A 13,299-nucleotide genomic window follows, 5' to 3' on the forward strand; every position below is an offset into this window, starting at 1 on the left:
GTTTAACTCCAATCATCCTCTATCACAAAAATTGGCAAGTTTTAGATTTTATGTTAATAGAGCTTTTAAATACCCTTTATCTGATTATAACCGAACAAAAGAATTTAACCATATTTTTGAGTTAGCTAAATACAATAAATTCCCAATTCATATCATTAGAAATTTAATAAGAAAAATTAATATAACATTAGATCCACTTTATTCGAAAACACCCAACTCCAAAATATTTAAATCCATACCTTACACTCCTATAACTTTTTCTGCTAAAAAAATCTTTCTTTTTCCAATAATAGTTCAATTAATAAATCTTTATCTAATTACCATTTTAATAATTACAACATTGAGAATGAGAGTGGAATTTATTTGATCAGTTGCTCTAATTGTAACGCTATATATATAGGTCAAACGGGACGAAAGTTGGGTAACAGAATAAGTGAGCATGGATATAAAACCACATCCAATGTTTATAAACATTCAATCAGTACAGGGCATAAAATTGATTATAAAAATATTAAATTATTACATAGGGTTGATAAAGGTTTCAAAATGGACCTTCTGGAAGCATATGAAATAACTAAATTTTCGAAAAATGATAAATATACGTTGTTAAATGATCAACTAGATTTAAAGTTTACACCCCTTTTTAACGTTCTCCAAAATTCATAATTTATTTCGATTTTCTACATTTTTATACATTCAACTCTACACACATTTTTATATATTCCCGCTTTATGATTTGCATGTCAATTTTAGTATTTCGCGCATACTCCGTCCTCCGTCTTCCGTAATTTCTTCACCAACTCCATATGTCATCGTCTTTTCGTTTTGATATCATGTCGTGTCCGTGTTTTTTAAATTTTTCATTTTAATCTGTTAACATCCGTTTATTAAAGTGTTTTTATCCTTTTACTTTATCATGTAAGTGGTCATTTCTTGCTGTTTTGTCAAGTTTTACATTTATTTTTTCTATTCTAGTTTTACTTCTCGCAAAAAAAAAAAACGCACTAAAAAATGTTTTATGCAAGATTTATTTCAATATGATGTGCTCAATTTTTCATAAATAGATTTTATTTGACCGTAAGTGTAATAATTATAGAATTAAGTTTATATGTAATTATTTTTAACCTATATGTAGATTCGGCTGAGGATGACTGTTTAGTCGAAACCGGTACCGAGGAAATTTAATATAAAAAAAGCAAGAAAGAAGTTATTGTCTTTTATTTCTTAATTATATAAAAATCTTGCAACATGGATTCTATCACATATAAATTACTAACCTTAGACCTAGTACTAGGAATGTTCGGGTTTAGCCATTTTAAGAGACGTATGGCTAAACCCGAACGTTCCTAGTTATGGTTGTATGTATAACCTAGCGCTGAATAACAAATAGAACTAATAGAACTACTCTAGTTTTACTTTTGCACTCTCACTAGAACTAACACTATACCTAGAACTAGAATCATTTGGGTTTAGCCGTCTTAAGAGACATGCGGCTAAACCCTAATGTTTCTAGTGCTAGGTATAGTGTTAGTTTTAGTTTTACACTTGCAATGTCACTAGAACTAACATTAGACCTAGAACTACAAACATTTGGGTTTAGCCTAACGTCTCTGAAGACGGTTTAACATTTCCAATAATAATAATAATAATGCCTTTATTAATAAGTCGCAAAAAAAGGAAAGAAAATAATAATACACTCTTAGAAAATAGACTTATTTTCTGGACGAAGTTCAGTTTGGTTATTAACCAACTACTCTTCCACTTAATCCAGAATATATAGAAAATATATATATAAAGCAAAAATGAGAATGTTTTTAACAATACTAATAAACAAAATGAAAAAAAAAAAACAAAATAACAAAATACGACGACATGCCAGTATAAAGCGATACATTAGTAACTCATGTATCAAATCATGATGACTCAAGCAGGAGGGAGGATTTTAATTTACTCTTGAACGAAATACAGTTCCATAAACAACGTCGCAGTGATTTAATTTGCTTAGAACCAAGCTATCACACAGCATAATTTTTAATTTTTTACTTAAGACATCCCTATGGGCATACAAGAGACGCACGGCGCCATACCCACCCCTCAAGCACCTGGCCACATGCTCCTCAAACCTCAACTGATGATCCAATGTGACTCCTAAAATTTTTATATCATCAGAAACAGTAAGAGGTTCGCCATCCACCACCAATTGAACGGATATCAAAGGCTTAATCGCTCTCCTTGTGACACTACCGCAAAACAGAAGAACAGAAGACTTAAATGGATTTAGCACAAGTTCATGGCGTTTCGCAACATCAGAAAATAATGCTATATCTGAGTTAAATTTTATGCAGGCATCAACCCAATTATTTGGATTAAAATTCAGCAGAAGCTGTGTATCGTCTGCATACAAGTGAATCTGCGAATGCTCGAGAACCTGGTCAAAATCAGATGTATAAATAGAGAACAATAGTGGCCCCAAAATGGACCCCTGAGGGACTCCACGAGTAACTCGACACTTGACTATTAATCTTCACAACCTCAGACCTGTCCGACAAAAATGACTTTATCAAAATTGCAGCTTGATTTCCAAGACCAAAATAATTAAGTTTAGATGCAAGTATATTATGATTTATTGTATCAAATGCTTTGGTGAAGTCCAACGATAACAAAAGTGCGGCTTGCCCGGCCTCTCTAGAAGCAAATACATCATCAGTAAGGTTCAATAAAGCTGTTGCGCAGCTGAAACCCGAACGAAACCCAGATTGTTGATCTGGCAGTATACTATACCTTTCGCAGTGTGCTCTAAGTTGCTTTTCCAAGACTCTCTCTAAAATTTTTGACATTACTGGGAGGATACTGATCGGTCTGAAATCCCTTAGGGCAGAAGGGGAAGATACTTTAGGCAATGCAATTACTTCAGCCATTTTCCAGGCATCCGGAAAAACTGATTGATGAACAGCAGCGTTTATTACGTGAGTAATATAAGGAATGAGAAAAGGGGTACACAAGTCAATCATCCAGATTGAGATACCATCAGAACCCACCGCTGCAGTTTTAATGTTATTAATTATTATAGATACTTCATGTTCATCAACAGGCATAAAAGCTTGCATTATCTGCACTCTAGGGTTTACATTATTTTGATAAAATATGGGTAATTCGGGATCAGTCTGGATATAAAGTGAAGAATCACCGTGAACAAAATAATTATTTAAATCGTTTGGAAGAAAAATGTTAGGCACTTTGTTATCGATTTTTTTATTTATATTTAGAAGTTTAATCTTTCTCCAAAGAGCCTTTCGATCTTTACTACGTAAGGCGTAATCATAGTATGCCTTCTTTTCAGCCCGCACCGTTGATGTTACCAGACTGCGATGCAACTTGTATGAAACCCAGTCTTGAGTTAGCTTAGACTTTTTGAATTTTTTAAGCACATCATCTCGAATAGACATTAGTAGTTTAGTATTATCTGTTAGCCAGGGACTGGGAGGCTTTGTAAACCGTCTAGTTTTTAAAGGTAAAATTGAAAAAAAGTTATTTTATCATTCACATTTTCTTGATCATATATGTTTCTCCACGGAATTGATTTCAGATCGTTCAAGAATTGTGGATAATTAATGTTTTTCACATCCCTGTATGTACGATAAATTGCAGCAGGCCTACCGATATCAAATGCCAGCTCACACTTTACTAGTTCATGATCAGATATATTAGGTACATTTACAACATCAATACGTGGAAATAATCTAATGTAAGTGACCTGTTAATGGGGAGTTGGGTCGATAACACCAAGCCTCTGTCTCTAATGTTCATATCAAATTATATATAATACATTATTAACATATTTTCGTTAAAATATTAATAGTCTTAGGTTCGAATTGATTTCTACCGTTTATTTCCGTCAAAAATCTTGAAACGGTCCTGAAAATAATGTCGTCGATAAACGAAACGGTTAGGTGAGTCTCGTAAATATGTTAACATTGTATTAGAGTGGAGGTGGGTTATGAAGGAGAAATAGGGGTTGAAACGGGGGGGCCGTAACGACGCGGCGACGAGTCGAGCGTGGGGTTGGAAAAAGTTTATGATTTACAATGTGCCAGCATCGAGCCCTTAACCGGAATTTACACTGATGAATTTTGTGCTATGGGGCGGGTTAAGAGGGGAAATAGAAGTGACAAGGGGGTTTGGCGTTGACATATTAGTAACTTGCGTTAATAATTAACATTAATATGCGATTTTTAAAAACTCACCTTAAAGTTATAATTTGTTGAACGGTGTAATTAGACCTTATTTCACGATCACGAAGCGTAAATAATCGTGTATTATTTATCCCGCCGATTTATCGATATCGCCTCGCCGTCGAGTATTTATACAGGTTCGGTAATTATTAATGAGTACGTTCCATTATTTATATCCAGGACCGCATTTACGGCCGCTTGTAATTGTTATTGTACACATCATGCGAATTAACAATGCAACAGTCAGTTGATTCTATAATACGCGTTTTTGTTGTGCTTTAGAGCCATTTCTAATTGAAAAAATCGTAAAAGGTGCAAAGCTTAAACTCGCAAGTTCTCAATTTAGAATTTAGCAGACCATTCAAAGCGGACGAGGAGGAGATAAAGGAGGAACGAGGAGAAGCGGCGATGTAACGATGTTATTCTCTTCGGAGGGGAAACTTTTAATTATGCCCCAACCCTCCCACGACGATCCTGATGCCAACACCGACGCCTCTTCGTCGACCATTGAATAATAAATATCAACAGTGTACGATTCAAGCAAAATTGGTGCCGAAAAAAGCCCTTTTTCACATATACACATAAATGTAATTAGACGATTATATTCATCCAATTACCCTCGATCGAAAGAGCCGGAAGGAAAGTGGGAATAAGCCACTTCTCATTCTGGCAGCGTACGACGGCCTCGCCACAACTTTTGAGGGTATCGATCGCAGCAAAAGGGGCCCCTTCTTGAGGGCTGTTTGTGAAGGAAAGTGTTTTTTATTTCGTTTCGAACCCCGTTGTAAAAGATTTTTCTTTAAAAAAAACTATCTATCTTAATGCATGTATTACGTGCAACTTATTAAATTAAAAAGAGTGTATAATTTAAGATTAATTAACCAATGAAACGCGTAATAACCACATGATTTATAAATAAACGGATGTTTTCGAACTTTGTTTTCATTGTTAAAGTGGTTTGCTCTACGTCCGAAAATAAACGGACCGCGTAGCGTTTAGGAATGCCAATCCTCCTCCCTACATCTCTCTTTTTCTTTCTTATTTGTCTTCTCAACGATATTATTCACCCTCATCTAAACCATAATTATATACTAAATTAAGGACGCATCAACGATGTTGTAGGTTGTTGGTATTTATCTTACAATACAATTATTGTTTCTATTAATTAAGGGGTTTAAATCGAAATGATTTTTATTTAAAAAAATACAAAATTAAACGAAGTGTTAGAAACCGACGATGTTGTCGACAAGTTGTGACGTCACATACTTTCACCAAGAGAGCCTTGCAAGGCAATCCAGTGCACCTTGACGACGACGTCCGAACAATTCCTTTTTGCGCAACCTCGCGACGTCTTTATCTAATCGAAAACGACCTCTCTCTTCCTTTTACCTTTATTAAATACGATTCCGACTAGTTAACGAAAAGAAAAAATATATCTGGATAAAACGGTCTATATATCTGGGTTATTAGTACGCAAGTGACTCCGTTATCTCATTTTCCCGCTTAGAAGTGAATAAATAGATAAATACCGTTAGCGGTCGAAGCGAGAGTTTTTCCAACGTTTATTCGGACTCAAATAACTTTCAAGAGTTATTTTAATGCTCCTTTAGAAGCGAACGATGACGTTCGAAATACGCCGCCGAAGGAAACGGGCCGCTATAAAGTGCATTTCCGCTGCATGTCGTCCGTCTGTCTTCCGGGTTAATTACCAGTGTTAATTGCGCTCGCAGAGCAAATATATTCAAGGTAGTGTATTAATTGGACTCGATTGTTTCGTATAACGGCGAATTATTTTTGCTACGATGAACACCTGTCGTTACAAATTGAAAATAATTAGAATCTAACTCAAATATAATATATATATAATAGAATTTGAAAAATTATTTAATTTATAACGACTTGGGGTAGTTATAAATAAAGACGGAAAGGACAATAAAGATGTAATGATTGATGCATTCGATTCTGTGGAATAATAACCGAACGATACAAACAAAGAAAAATATTTTTAGGACCATTATAGAACCATTAATGACGTATGGGTCAGAAGTATGGGTGAGAGACAAAGAAACAACTCAAAGACTACTAGCAGCAAAGATGATGTTTTGGAGAAGATGCTGCGGCATAACCATGCTGGACCGAGTTGAAAATGAGAAAATAAGAAGAAGAATGACGGCACAAAACTCAATGGTATGTACATCTACTTCGAATGAGTAAAGAGAAAATCCCACTTAAGGTTTGGAACTGGGCGCAAGTAGAAAGAAACAAAAGAGTTAAAAATGGATCCAGGATATCAACGTGGAGATGTTGGGATGCGAGAAGCGGCAATAAAAAAAGTTACTTAATGTGATGTTGAACCTTTAAGTTTAGAATAAATTTTTTGTGTGAAATTTATATAAAACGAAAACTGTTTATATATAAATACAGCAGAGTACAGCAGTATACGAAAGCAAGAAATTTACAAGAGCTAACGGTTATCCGGTTGTAAGTAGGCCGGCGAACCTGTACTCTACGAAGCCAATCCAAAGACGGCCAAGTTCCTGAGGAACCGCTTTAGTCTCTCTCGTCTCTTCCGGTACAATTAGAACCATCACATCTAACTAACAACGTTCTTTCGTTAATACCAATTAAATTAAATTCACGATTTCTCCTTAACCCAACAAGTAGCGCAATCGGCTTATTCGATCCCGTTTACCACTTTTCCAATGCGCTTGCGTTCGTAGTGAAAGTTCAAGAGTACACCTATTTGTCGCAAAGATTATATAAACGCGGGTTTACGCCGATAACGACTCCGTAATAATATCTAATAATAAAATCTAATAATAATGTAGCGGATAATACAAATCCGGTTAAGATATACTTTGCCTACTTGTTTTCTAGAGCATAAATAACCGAAACTGGGAGCTAGCTCGAAGAAAGTGAGATAAACGGGTTTGCAATCACCCGAAGCAATTAGTCGCTAAGCAGCGATAACAAAGTTTAATTAATAATTCACGTAGTGTATGCAAACATATCGGTTGGTTTGGTTAGTTTGTTGTCCTGTTATAATATTGCAGACCGAATACGACAGGTTGTGGTGAATAATACATTTTCAATCAACGCATTAAGAGAAATTTGTAATAACGCAATTATGCCATCATATATTTTAATTATTATTCAGTGTTAGATTGTTGTATATTCTTCATTGAACTAAAACTAGAACTCACACTAGACCTAGAACTAGAAACATTCGGGTTTAGCCGCACGTCTCTCAAGACGGCTAAACCCGAATGATTCTAGTTTTAGGTCTTGTGTTAGTTCTAGTTTTACACTTGCACCGTCACTAGAACTAACATTAGACCTAGAACTAAAAACATTTGGGTTTAGCCGCACATCTCTCAAGACGGCTAAACCCGAATGATTCTAGTTGTTGGTCTTGTGTTAGTTCTAGTGCTAGTGCTGGTGTAAAACTAGAACTAATACTAGACCGAGAACTAGAAACATTCGGATTTAGCTGCACATCTCTCAAGATGCCTAACCCGAATGAGTCTAGTTCTAGGTCTTGTGTTAGTTCTAGTGATAGTGCTAGTGTAAAACTAGAACTAATACTAGACCGAGAACTAGAAACATTCGGGTTTAGCCGCACGTCTCTCAAGACGGCTAAACCCGAATGATTCTAGTTTTAAGTCTTGTGTTAGTTCTAGTTTTACACTTGCACCGTCACTAGAACTAACATTAGACCTAGAACTAGAAATATTTGGGTTTAGCCGCACTTCTCTCAAGACGGCTTAACCTAGTGCTTCTAGTTCTAGGTCTTGTGTTAGTTCTGGTGATGCTGCTAGTGTAAAATTATAATTAACACTAGACCGAGAACTAGAAACATTCGAATTTAGCCGCACATCTCTCAAGACGGCTAAACCCGAATGATTTTAGTTCTAGGTCTTGTGTTAGTTCAGTGCTAGTGTAAAACTAGAACTAACACTAAATCGAGAACTAGAAACATTCGGATTTAGCTGCACGTCTCTCTAGACGGTTAACCCTTTGTATCCCAAGACGTCAAAAATTTTGAAACTTTGTGACAGTATTAATTGGAATCAATTTTAGAAAAATATGACAATCCCCCCAGTCCATAATGGTACTTGAGAGTACCGTCAGGCATTAAAATATATTTTGGTGATTTTGGTGAATATACAAAAAGTTTGATTGCTAATATAAAAATAACACATTTTTGATTACGTTAGAAAATAAGTAACACTTGCTTTAGCTAAATCACATCATTATATTCAGAAAAGCAGTTGTTTTTTTCATTACAACATCAATAAACTTTGCACGCAATACATTTTGAGTGGGGTCTGGACTAAATAGCTTCGGCAGAAGAATTTTCACAACTTCCTCTTTCTTTTCCAAAACTAATCCACGGTTGCCAAGTCTTAGCAAGTTGACGAAGTTGATTGGCATGATCTACCGAACCCATGTTTTTATTGTAATCATCAACGACTGAAGGACAGCGCACATCAATTTTCGTTCCATTCTTTTGCTTGCTTTTTACTGTGGTGTAAATTTGATATCCGGTAATCATAATCTCCTCTTTTCATTCGTTTATCATCTACAACATTTTTTTGTGCACCTTTTTTGTAGACTTTGTTGTTTCACAAGCTAAGGTTTTCTCAATTATCAGTTTCTCCAAAAGATCAGTAAGTTGAAGGACAAATTTTTCTTCAATTTCAGAAGATTTTCCCTGATACACATCAAATTTCTTTATGTACCCTTTCTTATCTGCTAAGCACCAGAGCTTATAACCCCTTTTTATGGCTTTCATGAGATTGAATTGTTTTATAAATTTTTACAAAATTTGGCTGTTCTTCTCCTGCAAACATATAAAATTATATTTTTACGTTCGTGTGATGTGAGATAAGATGGAAAGAAAAAAATTAAAGCTGAATATCTCTAGGAGATATTTTCGTAGATTCGTAAACGTATTTACATTTCAGAAATGTACCGTGATGAAACATAAAAAGGGCCGGACATTAGCAGTTTCAGACACGTTTCAACTATGTTTCAGAAATATGTCGAAGAAACATTTCATGTTTCAATAATATATATCAGAAATGTTTCTAAAATGCAAATTTGTTTACTGGGAAGTGGTACACCTAAGTCTTTAGCATTACTCCAGAAGAGTTTATAGCTTGGCAAACTGTGATAAATCATTAAGAAATTTATGCCAAGGAAACATAGTAACTCTTCTTCTTTCAACTTTAGCGTTTAAAAGGTAATATCTTTCACACAGTTACCCATCAGTGTTAGAAAATAATCTGTAGGATTATTGCAAGTTGCAAAAGTATCACCAATTATTCCCTCTGGATAATCGTATCCTTGAATTTCAGTCTGTTTTTTCCGCTTTCTCCATTTTCTATCAATCTCTGCCTTGTTCTTCTTCTTGGGCCCTTTGCCATGTATTTCTACTACTTCAGCGTCACTTTCCTCATTTTGATTAGTTAGTTGTTCTACTTCTTCATCTTCTAGCATAGGTACCTCACTAGCACTGGTAAGAACAATGTCAAGATTTTCTAATTCAACACAAACTTTTCAAGCTCTTCATCTGTCAAAGCTTTATTCAAGTACTAAAACGTATCTTTATTCGCTTGACTCATTTTTACATCAATCTCAATATTGTACCTGTTGTTATCCTGCCGGTACCTTTACGTACCAAATCACACCTAATAACCATTTATCAAAGTTATACCTTTTTGAACAACAAAATTCAGCAACACCACTTTTCACTAAACTTCTAACCTCACATCTGGATGAATAAGTTTAAATGTACCTAAAACCCTACAGTATGGATTGCGTCATTTTTTATACAGGTTCTTTCTTGTATAGTAGAAAGTACCGACAGCTCTATACGCGTCGAATAGATGACTACAGTTTAAAATGAATGTTTAAAACTACCGGTACTTTAAAGTACCGTCGGGACACAAATTAAACCCGAATGATTCTAGTTCTAGATATTGTGTTAGTTCTAGTGATAGTGCTAGTGTAAACTAGAACTAATACTAGACCGAGAACTAGAAACATTCCGATTTAGCTGCACACCTCTCAAGATGGCTAAACACCCTAATGATTCTAGTTCTAGGCCTTGTGTTAGTTCTGGTGATAGTGCTAGTATAAAACTAGAACTAACACTAGACCTAGAACTAGAAACATTCGGGTTTAGCCGTCTTGAGAGATGTGCGGCTAAATCCGAATGTTTCTATTTCTAGGTCTAGTGTTAGTTCTAGTTTTAATTATTATTCAGCAAAGGGTGAAAATTGATAATTTTTTTTTGTTGTCTTTAACTCATCGAGTTTGATGAAACGGCTATTACTCTAACCGCAAAAGAAAATAACCTGTTCATCGAGAAAGGTATTGCGATCATATAACGAATTTCGAAACGGCATGGTGTAATTATACGGAGGAATTGTCATTCTTCGTAATTACCACGGAGGCTAGTTGCGTCACACGAACCTAAACAGTAATACGAAGAAGAATAGAAAAATTATTTTCCCACTTGATTATTAAAAGTAACAAATTAGAATAGCGCAAAATATTTGCTTATCTTACAGAAATGTATACGTACACACGTTGACGCCGGTTTCTAAGAGATCAGGTTACGAGGAATCCGGCCTCGTTTTATTTACAAGAACCCGTCATAATTATTTATAAAACAGGCGTTGATAATTTTAACAATTCAATCCGTTCTTTAAAAACTTTTTTTAAGTCAAATAAATAATTACTTTATCGTAAGTGGTTTTAAAACAATTTGTAGATAATAAAAATAAAGAAGAAAAAAGTGAAACTCAAAGTGATTATTAAACGATTAAATGGGTCGTTTTCTTTTAAACAAAGAGACTATATTTTCATCATCAAAAAAAAATCATTAATAACGCAAAATATAATCGAAAAACTTCAAGGTTATTGTGCAGGTCGTAATTACGTTATTTATTTATCCTCGAACTGTAAACAAAGCGTCGGAGTTGTGGTTCACGATTAAAATGCATCGACGTCATAAATTATAATCTCAAGGGTATGATGTAACATTTACTTATTACATCTGCACGGAGATGATAACCAAATTATTAAACGAGACAACTTTTTTGGGATCCGAATATTATTTAGATAATATCACTAGATAGTATTGTGTTAAGATAAAAACTTGGGGGAAATAATAAAACGAATAAAACGTTACTTTTTGATAAATAAATAAGTCCTTATCAAGTTACTTCATATTATTCATTCGTATCAAATTGCGGCTTCACAACGAAATCATTGTTAGCGTGCAAAAACTGTGTTCAAGTGGTGATAAAGATTTATCTATTTAAACATTTTCACTATGTAACTATGCGGCGCATTTCTAGGAGATTTTTACAATTTTATTCAACATTCTTTTAAAATATTAATTTTAAATTTTGTATTGATGTGATGTCATATGTAGCGCATGCAACCTTGGCGACAATCATAAAATTTGTCGAGGTCGATTGACGTCGAAATGGTAGAATTAATGCCATATTTAATTTTAACCTCGGCAGTTCAATTAATACCATATTCACCAACAACAAGTTATCACATGATGTGTCAACAAGTTTCAGGTATAGCACCTCAACCACAACGCGCCTTTATTTAATCAGTTGACCGAGATACTGTAACTTTAGCCGAGGTCGCTTGCGGCCGAGGCAGTGCACTTAATATTCAGCGACAACAAGTTATCACATGATGTGGTAAGGTGATGAGATGCTGTATTTTCAGGTATAGCACCTCAACTACAACGGGCCTTTATTTAATCAGTTGACCGAGATACTTTAACTTTAGCCGAGGTCGCTTGCGGCCGAGGCAGTGCACTTAATATTCGCCGACAACAAGTTATCACATGATGTGGTAAGGTGATGAGATGCTGTATTTTCAGGTATAGCACGTCAACTACAACGGGACTTTATTTAATCAGTTGACAGAGATACTTAAACTTTAGCCGAGGTCGCTTGCGGCCGAGGCAGTGCACTTAATATTCACCGACAACAAGTTATCACATGATGTGGTAAGGTGATGAGATGCTGTATTTTCAGGTATAGCACCTCAACCACAACGGGCCTTTATTTAATCAGTTGACCGAGATACTGTAACTTTAGCCGAGGTCGCTTGCGGCCGAGGCAGTGCACATAATATTCACCGACAATAAGTTATCACATGATGTGGTAAGGTGATGAGATGCTGTATTTTCAGGTATAGCACGTCAACTACAACGGGACTTTATTTAATCAGTTGACAGAGATACTTAAACTTTAGCCGAGGTCGCTTGCGGCCGAGGCAGCGCACTTAATATTCACCGACAACAAGTTATCACATGATGTGGTAAGGTGATGAGATGCTGTATTTTCAGATATAGCACCTCAACTACAACGGGCCTTTATTTAATCAGTTGACCGAGATACTGTAACTTTAGCCGAGGTCGTTTGCGGCCGAGGCAGTGCACTTAATATTCACCGACAACAAGTTATCACATGATGTGGTAAGGTGATGAGATGCTGTATTTTCAGGTATAGCACCTCAACCACAACGGGCCTTTATTTAATCAGTTGACCGAGATACTCTAACTTTAGCCGAGGTCGCTTGCGGCCGAGGCAGTGCACTAAATATTCACCGACAACAAGTTATCACATGATGTGGTAAGGTGATGAGATGCTGTATTTTCAGATATAGCACCTCAACTACAACGGGCCTTTATTTAATCAGTTGACCGAGACACTGTAACTTTAGCCGAGGTCGCTTGCGGCCGAGGCAGTGCACTTAATATTCACCGACAACAAGTTATCACATGATGTGGTAAGGTGATGAGATGCTGTATTTTCAGGTATAGCACCTAAACCACAACGGGCCTTTATTTAATCAGTTGACCGAGATACTGTAACTTTAGCCGAGGTCGCTTGCGGCCGAGGCAGTGCACTTAATATTCACCGACAACAAGTTATCACATGATGTGGTAAGGTGATGAGATGCTGTATTTTCAGATATAGCACCTCAACTACAACGGCCCTTTATTTAATCAGTTGACCGAGACACT

General features: G+C 35.7%; 1 protein-coding gene and 1 long non-coding RNA gene across 2 annotated transcripts in view; both read left to right on the top strand.

The window, feature by feature from the left end:
* LOC111423575 (uncharacterized) overlaps positions 1-13,299 on the top strand; it is a 79,543-nt gene that overhangs the window by 32,032 nt on the left and 34,212 nt on the right. The gene's annotated exons all lie outside the window — the stretch shown is intronic.
* On the top strand, positions 5,841-6,612 carry LOC139432240 (uncharacterized). Its single transcript, XR_011642100.1, has 3 exons — positions 5,841-5,978; positions 6,242-6,419; positions 6,466-6,612. It is a non-coding gene; the product is annotated as an uncharacterized lncRNA (long non-coding RNA).

The sequence above is a fragment of the Onthophagus taurus genome, chromosome 11 (assembly GCF_036711975.1).
Source record: "Onthophagus taurus isolate NC chromosome 11, IU_Otau_3.0, whole genome shotgun sequence".
Taxonomy (NCBI): Eukaryota; Metazoa; Arthropoda; class Insecta; order Coleoptera; family Scarabaeidae; genus Onthophagus; species Onthophagus taurus.